General features: G+C 38.4%; 1 long non-coding RNA gene across 1 annotated transcript in view; it reads right to left on the reverse strand.

The window, feature by feature from the left end:
- Positions 1 to 1,045: 1,045 nt before the first annotated feature.
- LOC130540729 (uncharacterized) overlaps positions 1,046 to 14,462 on the reverse strand; it is an 83,489-nt gene continuing 70,072 nt past the window's right edge. The window contains exons 3-4 of the long non-coding RNA XR_008954723.2: positions 4,633 to 4,817; positions 1,046 to 1,291 (exon numbers count right to left, since the gene is read on the reverse strand). This is a non-coding gene — a long non-coding RNA (uncharacterized LOC130540729). The remainder of the gene's footprint in view (positions 1,292 to 4,632; positions 4,818 to 14,462) is intronic.

The following is a 14,462-nucleotide window of genomic DNA, read 5'->3' on the forward strand; positions in this document are numbered from 1 at the left end:
CTTCAAGGCCAGTACACATTGGAGGGAAAGCTGTTTTTGCAAGAGGTGCAGTTTGTGACTGATATAGGCAGGCAAATCAGCCTGAATGGGGCTTATTTTGAGTCCAAGCCTGTTGACTGAAAGAGAGAGGGCTAGAATTTAAGCAGCACCCACCATAAACTAGGCTATGTCTTTCATCAGCATATCAAGAAAGAAGCTTGGAGGCTCAACTCCTTAAGTTCCTCTACAGAGAGGGTACCACTGACATTCCTCATTGCATTTAATCTCATTAATAATTATCTCCTGTTTGTTAAGTTCTGTTATAGACCTCATGTTCCACATAAAGATACTGAGGCTCAAACAGTCAGTGCATGGTGGGCAAGGGTTTGAATCAAAGACTCTGGCTGCAGGCTCATTCTGTTTGTCATACTTCCTGGCGAGGGAGGGTGACTCACGCCTCTAATCATAGAACTTTGGGAGGCCAAGGTAGGGCCAGTCACTTGAACCCAGGAGTTCCAGACCACCGTGGGCAACATGAGAAAACTGAGAAAACCCTATCTCTCCAAAAAAACACAAAAATTAGCTGGGTGTGGTGGCATGCCTGTGGTCCCAGCTACGAGAGAAGCTGAGGTGGGAGGACAGCTTGAGCCTTGGAGATTAAGGCTGCAGTGAGCCAGGATTGCACCACTGCACTCCAGCCTGGGCGACAGAGTGAGACTCTATCTCAAAATAAATAAAATAAAAATAAAATGAAATAAATACTTCCTTTCCAAGCACTAGAGAACTGAGAGATTTATATACAGTTAAAAGGGCCAAAGCAGTGATTTTCAACTATTTTATGAATAAATAATGAAATCTCTGTGTGTGTGCGCATGCATGAATGTATACAGAAAGAGCACGTGAAGATAGACAGAGATACACAGATGGTTTTGGTAGAAAGCACCAAGCTTTAAGAACAAATGTAAATATAAAGATTAAAGAACTTAGGATTAATACCATGATTGCTTATTCAGAAAAGAGGATTTTTTTCCTGTAAATTTCATTACTTGAAATCATTTCTCAAAAAGCATTTAGATCATCCTTTATTCATATTAAGAGGAATTAATTGCTTTTCATTTCAATTTATTTTTTCTTCAAGTTAGCCAGTTTTTTCCCTAGTATTATAGATTCATGCTTCATAGACAAGATTAACTTTTTTTAAAAAAAAGTTTAAGTTAGCAACAAGGAGGGTATGAAATGATTAAGAGCTTGAACTTTTTCCTTAGATTTCCTGGATTCAAATCAACTGCACCTCAGATTTCAGATTTCTCTCCTGTAAAATGAAAGTTGTAATGATTAAATGAGAAGATACAAATAAAGCACTTAAGACACCTGATAAACATTAAATTATAGCTCTTACATCAAAATAACATGCAGAAGTGAGCATTTAAGTGTCTTAGATAACAAAGATGCTTCAATTATCAACAATTCATACTAGACCTGCATTGGATTGTTGAATCAATTCTCCAGTGAATAAAGTATTGATTGCCAATCTCCCTCAATTTTCAAATAATAAGGGTTTTTTAAAAAATGAATCATATTCTATGGGCACAAATGCTCTTTGCCTCTCTATCTTAAAACCACACACCAAACCACTCATGAATCACTTAAATCAGTCATTTGGAAGTGTCAAACCAGCATAACACAATCTAACAGTGTTCGTAATGTTACATCTTAAAAGATTTATCCATAAACAGGCAACATAGAATCATAACAAGCATCTTCCATTTTGTACATAAAGTATGGGTATTTTGACAATTTGAGAAGAATTATAGGTGGGGCATTTTGCTTCTCAGATTACTGGTTTAGTGAGGGCTAGGCTAAGTATAATAGCGTTGAACAATTTACGCCCAGGATCTCAAGAATAAAACTCTATTGCCCCAAGTGGTAGCCCCAAAGCAGTTAGCAATTAGCAATTCTGAGCCTAGGGTTCTTTCTCTGCTTTCTAACCTCTGGCTGTTATTTGCCTGAGAGTGCTCAAGTCTGCTGATGACTGGCACGTCAAGTTAGAATGAATAAGTGGCAGACTCCATTCCTGAAACCTGTGGCATCTGGGTGGAATCCGGATTGCCAACATGGCTCAGCTGATTTTGCATGTGCAGCTAGAACTTCCTTATGTAATAATCTGATGGACTTCACGTTACAATGTAACTATTGTAACATGTGCCTGTGTTCCTTGCTCTGTGTGATTAACTCAATCCTGAGAAGAGTTGGGTTTGTTCTTAATTAAGTTGTCAGTAATAAAGGAATTACTTTAAGGGCTTAAAGGGATTTCTGAGACCATATGTATGGTAACGCAATGTTATATTGATGAAGCACGGATTCTGACTCATTTATGGATACCTAAGATGGGCCATAGACAAGGGCTCAATAACTATCTGTTGCTTGATGACTGAGTGAAGAAATGTATAAGGCAAAGCCTGGAAGTGAGTGAGTTAGGCAGGAAAAAGAAAAAATCTGGGTGTAGGTGGAAAAAAAGAAAGAATTAGGTACCTATTAGGTTAGTAGATCAATATGTTGTCAAAAGTTACAGAAAATTAAATACTCAACAAATTCCACACACATTTACGGCCACCTTCATGCGTTAGTTCACTGTTTCCCACACATCAGTCATTTGTTTAGTTCCTTCACAATTTGTCATATTGAAGCAATACCTACGTGTTATTTTCCTTTAAATGAAACTTCAATCAATGGATCTTTTTTAAATGTGGCCCATTCTACACAGTATCACCTGCTAGATGATGGGTTTGGTGCTCTCAGTGCTTCTCATACTTTTTTTTTTTTTTTTTTAAGGCAGTGTTTCGCTCTTGTTGCCTGGGCTGGAGTGCAATGGTGCGATCTCGGCTCACTGCAGCCTCCACCTCCTGGTTCAAACAATTCTCCTGCCTCAGCCTCCCAAGTAGCTGGGATTACAGGCGCCTGCCACCATGCCTGGCTAATTTTTTGTATTTTTAGTAGAGACGGGTTTTCACCATATTGGCCAGGCTGGTCTTGAACTCTTGATCTCAGGTGGTGATTCACCTGCCTCAGCCTCCCAAAGTGCTGGGATTACAGGCATGAGCCCCCGTGGCCACTTATCATACTTTGATGTGAGCTCAAGCCACCTGGGATAAAGCTAAAATGATTTTGATGCCATCAGTCTGGGTTGGGGCCATTTCTGCATTTCTCACAAGTTCTCAGATGAGTCTGAGAACCACATTATGAATATCAAGATGCCACATACGTATTCTAATAAACACTTAAATACTTAACTAGCAACATTTTAAAATTTATCTTCATATCAAGTAAAATTGTTTCATATACCCCATCAGTGGTAAATTCAATGATATAAATACAAACACTCTACTGCGGTTAAAAAAAATAAATTTCCATTGCTCTCTGGGAATTCACTGCCAAGAAGAAAGATAATTATGTAAGAAACCAAAGTAACATGTGCCATGGGCTATTCTAGAGCTCTGTACAAAATGCTCTGAGAAAATTCTAGAAATTTGGGGAAAACCATGGAAAAAGTGTGTCTCTGAGCATGAAAATAATGGTAGTATGTCTTTTGATAGGAAAGAACTAGTTGGAGGGGTAGGAGGGTCAGGGGAACCCAGAACCTGGGCTGTCTTCTGCCTGCCCCTACAGTTGTGAAGACTGTGCCCCATGCAATGGAACCCAGCCGAGGGCTGCATGGGTGTGCCACTTGTCCATTTCTGCAGACCTTCAGAAGACTGCACTGGCCTGTGTATTAGTCTGTTTTCATGCTGCTGGTAAAGACATACCCGAGACTGGGAAGAAAAAGAGGTTTAATTGACTCATAGTTCCACGTGGCTGGGAAGGCCTCACAATCATTGGCGGAAGGCAAGGGGGAGCAAGTCACATCTCACATGGATGGCAGCAGGCAAAGAGAGAGCTTGTGCAGGGAAACTCCGCCTTATAAAACCATCAGATCTCATGAGACTTCTTCACTATCATGAGAATAGCACAGAAAGACCTTCCCCCATGATTCAATTACCTCCCACTGGGTCTCTCCCACAATATGTGGGAATTCAAGATGAGATTTGGGTGGGGACCCAGCCAAACCTTATCAGCCTGGAAGGGGGCATCATTTTGGTATCATCCGTCCCCAGATGGAGAAAAGGTAGCTTTTTCAGCATTTATCTTCCTGGAAGAGGCTCCCTCTTCTTATTCATCTTCCTGGGTTGGGGGGGGGTTGGGGCGGGGCATCTTAATTCTAATTTGCACAGACATCATAGAGCTGCTTCCCTGAACTATTTCCTTCCTACCAAAAGACATCCCATCCTTATTTAGTGCCACACACTGTAAATTATGTGCATAATTTCTTGTCAAATGGGGTTCAATTCTATTCTCTTTCCCAACTTTCTATCCCATTAGTAGAAGGTAAGAGGATGGATCGTTTAGGTGAGGAGAGGAGAGGACGAGAAAGCCTTAGTTCCAGCTCTCAGAGATTTTTGGCCTTTCTTCAGTATTCTATTTACCCTCTGTCACAGGCAGGATAATGGTCCCCCAGAGATGTTCATGTTCTAATCCCCTGAACTTGTCAATATGTTGTGTTACATGACAAAGGAGAATTAAGGTTGAAAATGGAATTAATGTTGTCAACTGACTGACCTTAAAATAGGAAGAGTATCTTAGAATATCCAGATGGACCAGTTGTAATCACAAGGTCCCTTAAAATGGAAGAAGTCTCGAACTGCCAGCCTCAAGCAATCCTCCCAGCTCAGCCTTCCAAAGTGCTGGGATTACAGGTGTGAGGCACTGCACCTGGACTAAGATAAATTACTATAAAGTAATATCTGTAAAAAAAAGAAAGTCAATATATATATAAACTAAGAATTTTCCAATTTTCTTTCTCAGAAAGAAAACTGGCAATTATCATTTCAAATGTATTTCCTTAGTCTATATTTATGTGTTAATTTGAAAAAATAACAGCTTGAGTTCAAGCTGGTATCAGTTTTTTTTAAAATTCCTACTAATAAGGCAGTAATTTAACCAGATATCATAAGCATATATAAAAACAAAATATTTTGCCATTAGAGGCCTGCACACACCCTCAGTGATATGCTCAACAACTTCTTGAATATTTTCTTCAACACCTAAAATTAATTACTACACAATTATAATTTGTTTCCATGTTATACCTTGCCTCATATAAGTTCAAAAAACTATCAAACAATAATGCATATGATTAATAGCACTAACAACAACTAAAATAACCATAACAATATTTCAGTAAGTTCAATACATTTTAGACATTACTAATTGTATCAATAACATATTACTGTGATAATTCCTAATATGTGTCTGGAAAGCCTTGTTAATTTATTTGGCTTAGAGTTAATAAAATGAACGCTATTTCTTTGGGTGGGGGAAGCAGGAGAGGGAAGCAGGAGAGGAGGTCAGATGGTGTGATATGAGAAGGACTCCACACTCCTGGCTGGGGGAAGGGGCCATAAGCCAAAGACTGCAAGCAGCCTCTAGAGGCTAGGAAAATAAGGAAGTGGATTTTCTCCTAGAACAGTGATCCCCAGCCTTTTTGGCACCAGGGACCAGTTTTGTGGAAAACAATTTTTCCACGGACTGTGGAGGGTGGATGGTTTCAAGACGGTTCAAGCGCATTACATTTATTGTGCACTTTATTTCCATTATTATTATGTTGTAATATATAATGAAATGATTATACAACTCACCATAAAGTATAATCAGTCGGAACCCTGAGTTTGTTTTCCTGCAACTAGATGGTCCCATCTGGGGGTGATGGAAGACAGTGACAGATCATCAGACATTAGATTCTCATAAGGAGTGTGCAACCTAGATACACAGTTCACAATAGGGTTTGGGCTCTTATGAGAATCTAATGCTGCTCTGATGTGACAGGAGGTGGAGCTCAGGCAGTAATGCCAGTGGAGCGATGGGGGAGCAGCCTTCAGTACAGATGAAGCTTCTCACCTGCCTGCCACTTACCTGCTGCTGTGCAGTACCAGTCCGTGGCCCTGGGGGTTGAGGACCCCTGTCCTAGAACCTCCAGAAGTAACGCAGCCCTGACCACACCTTGATTTTAGCCCAGTCAGACCCACATCAAACTTCTGGCCTGTAGAATTATAAGATAATAAATTTGTGATGCTTTAAGCCACTAAATGTGTGATAATTCAGAACAGCAGCAATAGGAAACCAACATGACCTCTCGAGACCCAGAGACCCCTCTGTTTTGCCTCTTTCTGTTTCTAGGATGCTGCTCTTTCCTGGCTACATCTCCTACTTTTCCTTCACAGTCTCTTTTTCTGGCTTCTCTTTATCTCTAAAAATTGGTTCTTCTCCAGATTATGCAGTTACTTCCCTTTTCTCACTCTACGGGAATCACAAATTTGCTGGACACGGCCCAGATTCAGATTTCGGATATGTTTTCCTTGGCCTACACGGTGTTTTTTCACAAGCCAAAGTGAAATGCATTTAGGCGAAGCATGCGTCCTCTAGACTTCCATAACTCACACTACTCCATACTGTATTTTACCTGGCCTTCTTCCCTCATTTACATTATTTGCTTTGTCCCTAAATGTTTTGATTTGAGGATTCTTCTTCTACAACATACATATGTAATGAGATGTTAAGATGTTACTTTGAAAAGGATTCATGGGTCACATAAGTTTAGGAAATGCCGTTAGACAAAGGTGGGTTGTTATATGTCAAGAATTAGGAGCCTCGATTATGCTAATTATCATATATCTGCATAGATAGAGTACATACATGCACACAGTATGCATCTGTATATAGCGTTCAGCATATCCCAAACTTGCATCCCTATGGGACTTTAACTAGTGTGGCATCTTTAGGTTGGATGCTCCAAGTGTGCACATTGAGATATGTTGTTCAATACTCTCTTTTCATCTGTTTCCATTACTGCAATCATCACCCACATCTTGATGACTTCCCAAAGCTATAAATAAAACCAGCACTTACAAAGTATCAACTACATGGTACACACTGTTGTAAGTACTTTCATACATATAAGATGACTTACAAAACTGATATGATTGATTGTAGGCACTGTTTTTATTCTTATTTTACAGGTGAAGAAACAGCTGAGGCCTAGATAAGTTATGTGCCCAATGCCACACAGCTAGAAAGCTACAAAGCTGAAGTTTGAACCCAACTCATCTTGGTCCAGAGTCTGTGCACAGAAGTCCTCATACATCCAGCACTCAGCCTGCTCTTGAGCAAAAGGTACATGTCCAACTTAAGAAAGCGTTTACTACTAGAGATCGCTGAAAAAATCATAAGTCATCTCAATCAGGTTGAATGCACTGCCCCAGAGATGTTCAAGAAGAGGTTCAAGGACTTCTTAGGAGGGAGTTTTATGAGAGGCACCAACATTGAAGACATCAAATCCAATTGTAAAGTCCTTCCAAATGGAAGATTGTAAAAGGATCTAAAGGTCTATTCTGGATGGGAAGATAACATGGGCAAAGGTAATGACTATCTGGGAGGAGCAGACCAGTCTGGCTGTAATGAGAAATTCATGGAGAAGAGTGGTTTCCAGTAATGCTGCAAAAATCGGCTAGAATCAGATTGCGAGAGACCCTGAATGTCAGCAAAATCGGGTTTTGGTCTTAATCCTCTTAATCCTTTAACTGATAGGAAGACTTAAAGAGTTCCTCCTCTGGAAAGTGATAAAGTTTTGCCTTTTTTTTTTTTTCTGGTTTGGAGTTTTTTGTTTTGTTTTTGATACAAAGGGTATGAAGGAAATTAATCAGATGACATTCTTGATCTACTGCAGAATGACTCAGTCAAGCCTCTTTTGCATCTTCTCTTCCTCCCACTGTCCACAAGGTGGCACCAGAACTCAAAATCAGAACTCCCTGGAAGGTTGTCTCACTGTTCCAAGCCTTTACTGTAGGATGACTCCTATAAAGATACTTGTGAGGTGAACATGTCAAAATATATTTTTATTAACAATTTTTAATCGGCCTCTTCATTCACTCTGGTGTATTTTTCCAGGAGTTAACAATTTTCATCTTAACTGACTGCAACGTTCTGAAGAACTTCTGGGGACTGTGCCAGTTTAGAGACTATTGTAGACCAAAATCATAAACAACACATCCTACAGAAAATGCTAATGATCAGCTGGACGTTGATACAGTGGAATTTGTTCAACCCTCGATGACTTCCAGAAGGGGGGAGCTGTTCTAGTTCACAAGACGGAGAGGTTTGTCAGGTGGCCGGTTAAATAACCTTCTTGACGCTTAACTCTAGGTAGGATGTGGAAGGAAATGAAAGTCTGAGCCAACTTACTACTTAATTCTTCAGGAAAGAAATGTGAGAGTACAGCACTGTGTCCCCTCTTTCCTTTCCAAGTGGCTTTTCATGCTATCAACTACTTTACACTGCTGAGGGCTCTCTCCTTTACATATTTCTTAAGCAATTTTTTTTTCTTAATGTCACAGTTCTGCTTTTGTTTTGTCTTTTTTTTTTTAAATAATGAGAGAGAAGTAAGCTTTCAATTTGTTGGAAAGTTTCTGTTCTCACCAACCTCTATAAAAAGCAATCATTCTTGGTCACTTGTAAATATGCCTAGTACGCGTATCAGGCTTCCTATTTTAAACATCTAAGACTAGTTTGTATGATTCGAAATTTCAAAAGGCAAAATGGCCTAGCACCCAAATCACAGGTAAGTGGGCACATGGCATTTTTCCCTAAATCCTTCAAACTGAAATTTGAGGAGGAAACACAAAGTTAGTGAGCGTGTGACAAAGCAGGTATTGTTTATAAAGATAAAGAGGCTTTTGTCTAAATACCATGGTCTCAATTTCCCAGATTCTAGAGAAAAAGAAAAAAAAAGTAAGTATTCTATTTAATTTTATTTACTTGAAATTCTTATGTTTTAGTTTTTCCAAACCTGTCTCTTCTAAAATGGGCAGTAGAAAAGAGAGGCTAATATAGATGATAGACTGATGGATTTGGATAAATAATTAATGGCCTGGAGTAATTAGCTGGAAGATGCTTAATCATTAATTTGTCTGAGTCATCAGAAGCATTTGAGCTTACCCATAAAATATTCCACTAATCATGAGTGTGTATATTTTGTCAAGATGGAAATTAATATGAGATGAGAATTAGCACTTTGAAAAATTAAAATACGGGACAAGTCTGTTTGGTCTACTCTTTGTTTGTTAAAGATAAACGAAATTTTGCTTTCCTTTACTGTACCTAATGAGAAAAAAAAAGGTACATAAATTCTATCTGTACACATAACCAAGAAGTCAAACTTTTTGGTTGGAGAGGCAAAGTAGTTGGCAAGTTTGTCTTTCTTTAGGGACTTATTTAGGGGGTAGGAGAGCAAAAACAAAAACACTTCATTATTAAAGTATCTGGTGAACAATTAGGCTTCTTTCAGAGGATTTAAGGGGAAAGGGTCCTTTAACATAATGCAATTTATGGCTGTGTTCTTCAATGTGGTGTTTTCCAATACAATTTTATTACAGGCTCTAAATTATACTTTCACAGGAAAGGTCTGTCTTTAAACTTTTAGGTCAGAATTGTTCAGATCTTTTCACACTGAATCAATCAGGTTTAAAGCTGGCAAAATCCTTGGCAGCCTTGTAAATCTTTCAAAAGATGTTATCCAATTACCCTTCATGGGCCACAGGATTCTACAGCATGACTATTTCCTTCTCTATGAGGAATTAAGTGCTCATGAGAGGTTAGAAACCAATGGAGTTGAAAAGCAAGGTTCTGCATTTTTCCTCCAGTTCACATGGTAGAGATATAGGCAGCTACTGAGATTTCCTGAGATCTGCCATAGACATTCTGACCTAAACAGTGGCCCTCCTGGCATCATTAAAATTTTAATTGCTTTAAATCAGAAAAAAAAAAAAAAAAAAAGACATTAACACCAGAATGGTTCTTGTTACAAAACCTTATTTTTGGAGCTGTATTAAGGATTTACCAGAAGAACCTGTTCCAAATGGAAAGCATAAGAGATCACTATTACTCTTAGTTACTTTTGCAAGAAAAACATTTTTAGGTACAGTCAGTAAATACACAAGGGATTGAAAAAGAAAATAACAAAGAGGATAAATGTACTTCTTTAGTCTGTGTTGATCTAAAAAATGTGCTTATTTTCAATTTAAAAAACACGTATTAATCTCTGTTAGTTCTTCCTCTTCTAGGTTTCCGATATAGAATACTAATAAAAGGCTAAGGAGACATTCAATTTATATAAAAGCCTATTTCATGCCACTTGGTTTCAAGGGAGAAAATAATCATGGGCAGAATCATTTGAAAATAATTTTTCAAGGAAAAATGTGAACGTGTAGCTAGATTGCTTCACAGAAGTTAAGAAAGCACAGCTTTCCTTTGTCATGTAAAAAGCGGAGTGGAGGTTATGGGATTCCAGCTGCACCTTTGACCTCAAGGCTTCTTGAGTCACTCACTTGTCATGACCTTTGACCTTTGGCAAATCATGACCCTATCTGTTTCGCTTGATTTTTACTATCTACAACAAAAGACCTTTTCCCCTCTGGAACACATAAGCAGAAGTCATATAAACGTTTGCAAATAGTTTGTCCGCCAACCATCAGGCAAAGAGAGAATAAGTATAAAAAAAAATTACAAAGCATGGAGGAAAATGCTCTAACATATAAAGTTTCCTCCAGTGGCGTAGATTGATTTCAATGACTACAGTGTAAACACCTGGATTCATGTTCCCTCTTTTAAAAATCTTTACTTTCTTTTATTTAAAATATAATGTAGTAAGAGGTGAAAAGATTGGTGTTTTAATAAATTATACTTCCTGTACTTTGCACTCTAGTCACTAAAAATTGCAGACATCATCTCACAGCTGTGTGTTATCAATACCTCCTTTTACTCACTTTCTAGATTGTTTCCATTTCCAAAGAAATGCAATTCCTTTTTACAAGATTGTGAGTGAAAGGTAAATATGTGCAAACTTTGGGAATAAAATGTAGTGTTGGAGCTAACTCAAGTACAGAAGAGGAAACCAGGCTTGCAAAAGCATACATAGAAGCTCTCCGGGTAGAATATTCAACCACTTAACACATATAATTCTAAGTCCCAAACCTTATTTAGTCTTTACGATAATAGCAACTATTCAGAATCTATTTAATACACACTGCTGATTGGTAACACATGCTTCGAATTTTCAGAAGTTTTCCTTTCTAATACTGAAGTTTGTTTGCTTGCTTGTTTTAAGCAAGTAATAAGGAGAAAAAAGCTTGAAGATATACATTAATTAAAGTGTCTAGAAGGTTCGGCACAACAAAGAATGATGTATACACTTTCACCAAGATGAGAATGAATGAAATCTCTTGGATCATAATACTTTAGGATTTGTCTACTTATGGGATGTTTTGTGGTTATTTTTACTGCCCAGCCAGCATGGAGATTCTTATTTTTTTCTTTTTGCACCAAGACAGAAGTATTTTAATATTTGCTTTGGGAATAGTTTTATTTTTAGCTATTTCCACCTACTTTTTGCATTCATTCACAATCCACTGTTTTGTTTTTTCCTGGCAGTTTCTCTTTCTCTGAAGCTCAAAACACGTGTTTGATTCTTCGAAAACAGTGAAAATTGGCATCTTAATGAAGTCAGTTTAGGTGAGCCAATACACCTGGTTCAATCAGAATTTAAAAGGAAAATTAAGAGCTTGCCAAATAAATACTCATTTAGTTAAAGCCTTTGCAACAAAGACTTTCAATATTTGTAATTCATTTTAAAGAGGGTTGAAAACAAAATCTCTTCTAAAATTCTTACATAAATCTGTTTATAGCAGTGTATCTGCAGCCTATAGTTTTTATGGTGGCTACACAGAAAAAGATTAGACAAAAAGATGCCCAGAGGATTAAAATATTACCCTTCCTGAGTTAGAGGTAGGGTCGTTTGAATGGGCTGATAACTGTTGAAAAAAATACTTAACAGTGGCCAGCCTGTGACATCCTATGCTGCCTGAATGTACTTCTTCCTCATTTTCAGATCTATCACCACAATACCAAATACTTCCTAGAGCAGTCAAAATTCTTTCCCCTCAGATCTCAGCTAAGGGTCCTGTGGCTTCCAATTAAAACTCTCAGGATTTAGTTTTCATTACCTTTCCACTAGAATATTTATGACTTCCTGTAGAGCTAGACTTCAATAGCTTTTAACCATATGGAAATTTGGGGGAATTTGTTGCATTGCTTTCTTACCTGAAAATGTTTACAGGCTTGAAAGTTGAGTTGATAGAAAATAGATTCCTTAATTTCGTGAAAATCTGCAACACACGTCATCGGAATGAGATAACTAAACGACGAATATTATCCATGTTTTAATTTTCTCCCCTATGTTAAGCCATTTGAATGAATAATATCACTGACTTTCTCCATCCTCCTGAGGGATGGGTGCAGTTTTTATAGTCATGGTAAAAAAAATTAATTAATTAATTAATACTACTATATAAGATAGTAAACAAATTTTACTTTAGGCTTCACATGGCTAATAGTGACAGTAATTTCTTCATGAACCCTTTGATGTCAACCTGTATCTACTACTAGCTTTCTCCAGAGCAAGATACTTTTGAAATGCAAAAGATCACTCTCACTGTCCTCCCTCCCTCAACTTACCCTAACTCTCCACCCAGAGTCCTGCATAAAATAGTTCAGTGGCTATCCATTCAGATGGAGCAGGGTTTCTCAACTGTGGGATAATCCTTTATGGGGGTGGGGAGAGGACTGTCTTTTTTTATTTTAGGAGGCTTAGCCTAATCTCTACCCTCTAGATGCCAGGAATATTATCCCCAAGTGATGACAACCAAAAACATCTTGAGATATGCTAAATGTTTCCAGGAGGGGGAAATTGCCCTCAGTGATAAACCAGTGAGATGGAATGAAATCCTGAAGAAGGATTTAAGGTGTTTTCCTACCTATTAAGGTCTGTAATAGTCAGGGTTCTCCGGAGAAACTGAACCAATAGGATATGCATATATAGAGAGAAAGAGATTTGTTATAAGGAGTTGGCTTCCATGATTATGAAGGCTAGCAAGTCCAAATCTGCAGTGTAGACAGGTAAACTGGAGACCCAGGAGAATCAATGGTGCAAATGAAATCTGCCGGAGAATTCATGTCCCTCAATGATCCCTTTCCATTATCCCCATGCTTCAGCCACACAGACTTTATTTCACTTCCTTGAACATAGGCTCTTTCTCATCAGAGGATCTTTGCACATGATATTCCCCAGTCCTGGAATACCTCTTCCCACTACACCCTGCCATTAGGCAACTAACTCCCTCTTTCAGTTCAACCTCAATTGCACCTCTTGCAATTATAAATTCTTCCCAACCTTTCTGAGTAGATGAAGTCTCCCCATTATTTGCTGTCATAGCACTTACGCATCTTCCTCAAGACATTTATCACTTTACAGTCTTTAAGGGTATTAAACGTTTGCCTTGCTCTATATCCCCAATACCTAACATACAGTAGGTATTCATCAAATATTTATTGACTGACCAAATAAATGAATTCACATTCACTCAAAATATGGTATCCTTTTTCTGACAATTACTGGCTTACTGAATGATGTTGTAATGGTCTGAATCACAAGCTTCTATGCATGAATATCAGAAAGTCAATATAGCAATACAGCATGCTTATTTGACAAACATTCATTGTCAGCTGCCTATGGGCTATTAGAGAAACTACAGATGCCTTAGACTCCACTGCCACTGTTTCTTACCGCAATTCCTTGAAAACTATAAAATGCATCACTTTATTTATTGTAGCATAAAATGTGTAATGAGCATTCATAAATGTGCATTACATATTTTGGAATTTAATGATTTGGGGAAAAGTAGTGTGAAAGGAAAATACATCTTCGGGCCCTAAAATCACTAAGCTAAAGGGAAAAGTCAAGCTGGGAACTGCTTAGGGCAAACCTGCCTCCCATTCTATTCAAAGTCACCCCTCTGCTCACTGAGGTAAATGCGTATTTGATTGCCTCCTTTGGAGAGGCTAATCAGAAACTCAGAATGCAACAATTTGTCTCTTATCTACCTATGACCTGGAAGCCCCCTCTGCACTTCAAGTTGTTCCACCTTTGCTTTGAGTTGTCGCAGCCTTTCTGAACAGAGCCAGTGTTCATTTTATACAAGTTGATTTATGTCTCATGTCTCCCTAAAATGTATAAAACTAAGCTGTTTCTGACCACCTTGGGCATGTGTCGTCAGGACCTCCTGAAGCTGGTCACGGGCGCTCGTCCTTAACTTTGGCAAAATAAACTTCTTAATTACTGAGACCAATCTCAGATTTTGGGGGTTCACAGTAGGTATGCCAGTTACCCATTTATTGCCCCTGTGCTCCAAATTCACCCTTCATTGCCCTGCTTTGGAACACTGGAGATGGAACCCTAAAAGACTTATCGTTTGCTAATCAGCATCACGTTAATCTTTGTCCGT

The sequence above is a fragment of the Pan paniscus genome, chromosome 14 (assembly GCF_029289425.2).
Source record: "Pan paniscus chromosome 14, NHGRI_mPanPan1-v2.0_pri, whole genome shotgun sequence".
Taxonomy (NCBI): domain Eukaryota; kingdom Metazoa; phylum Chordata; class Mammalia; order Primates; family Hominidae; genus Pan; species Pan paniscus.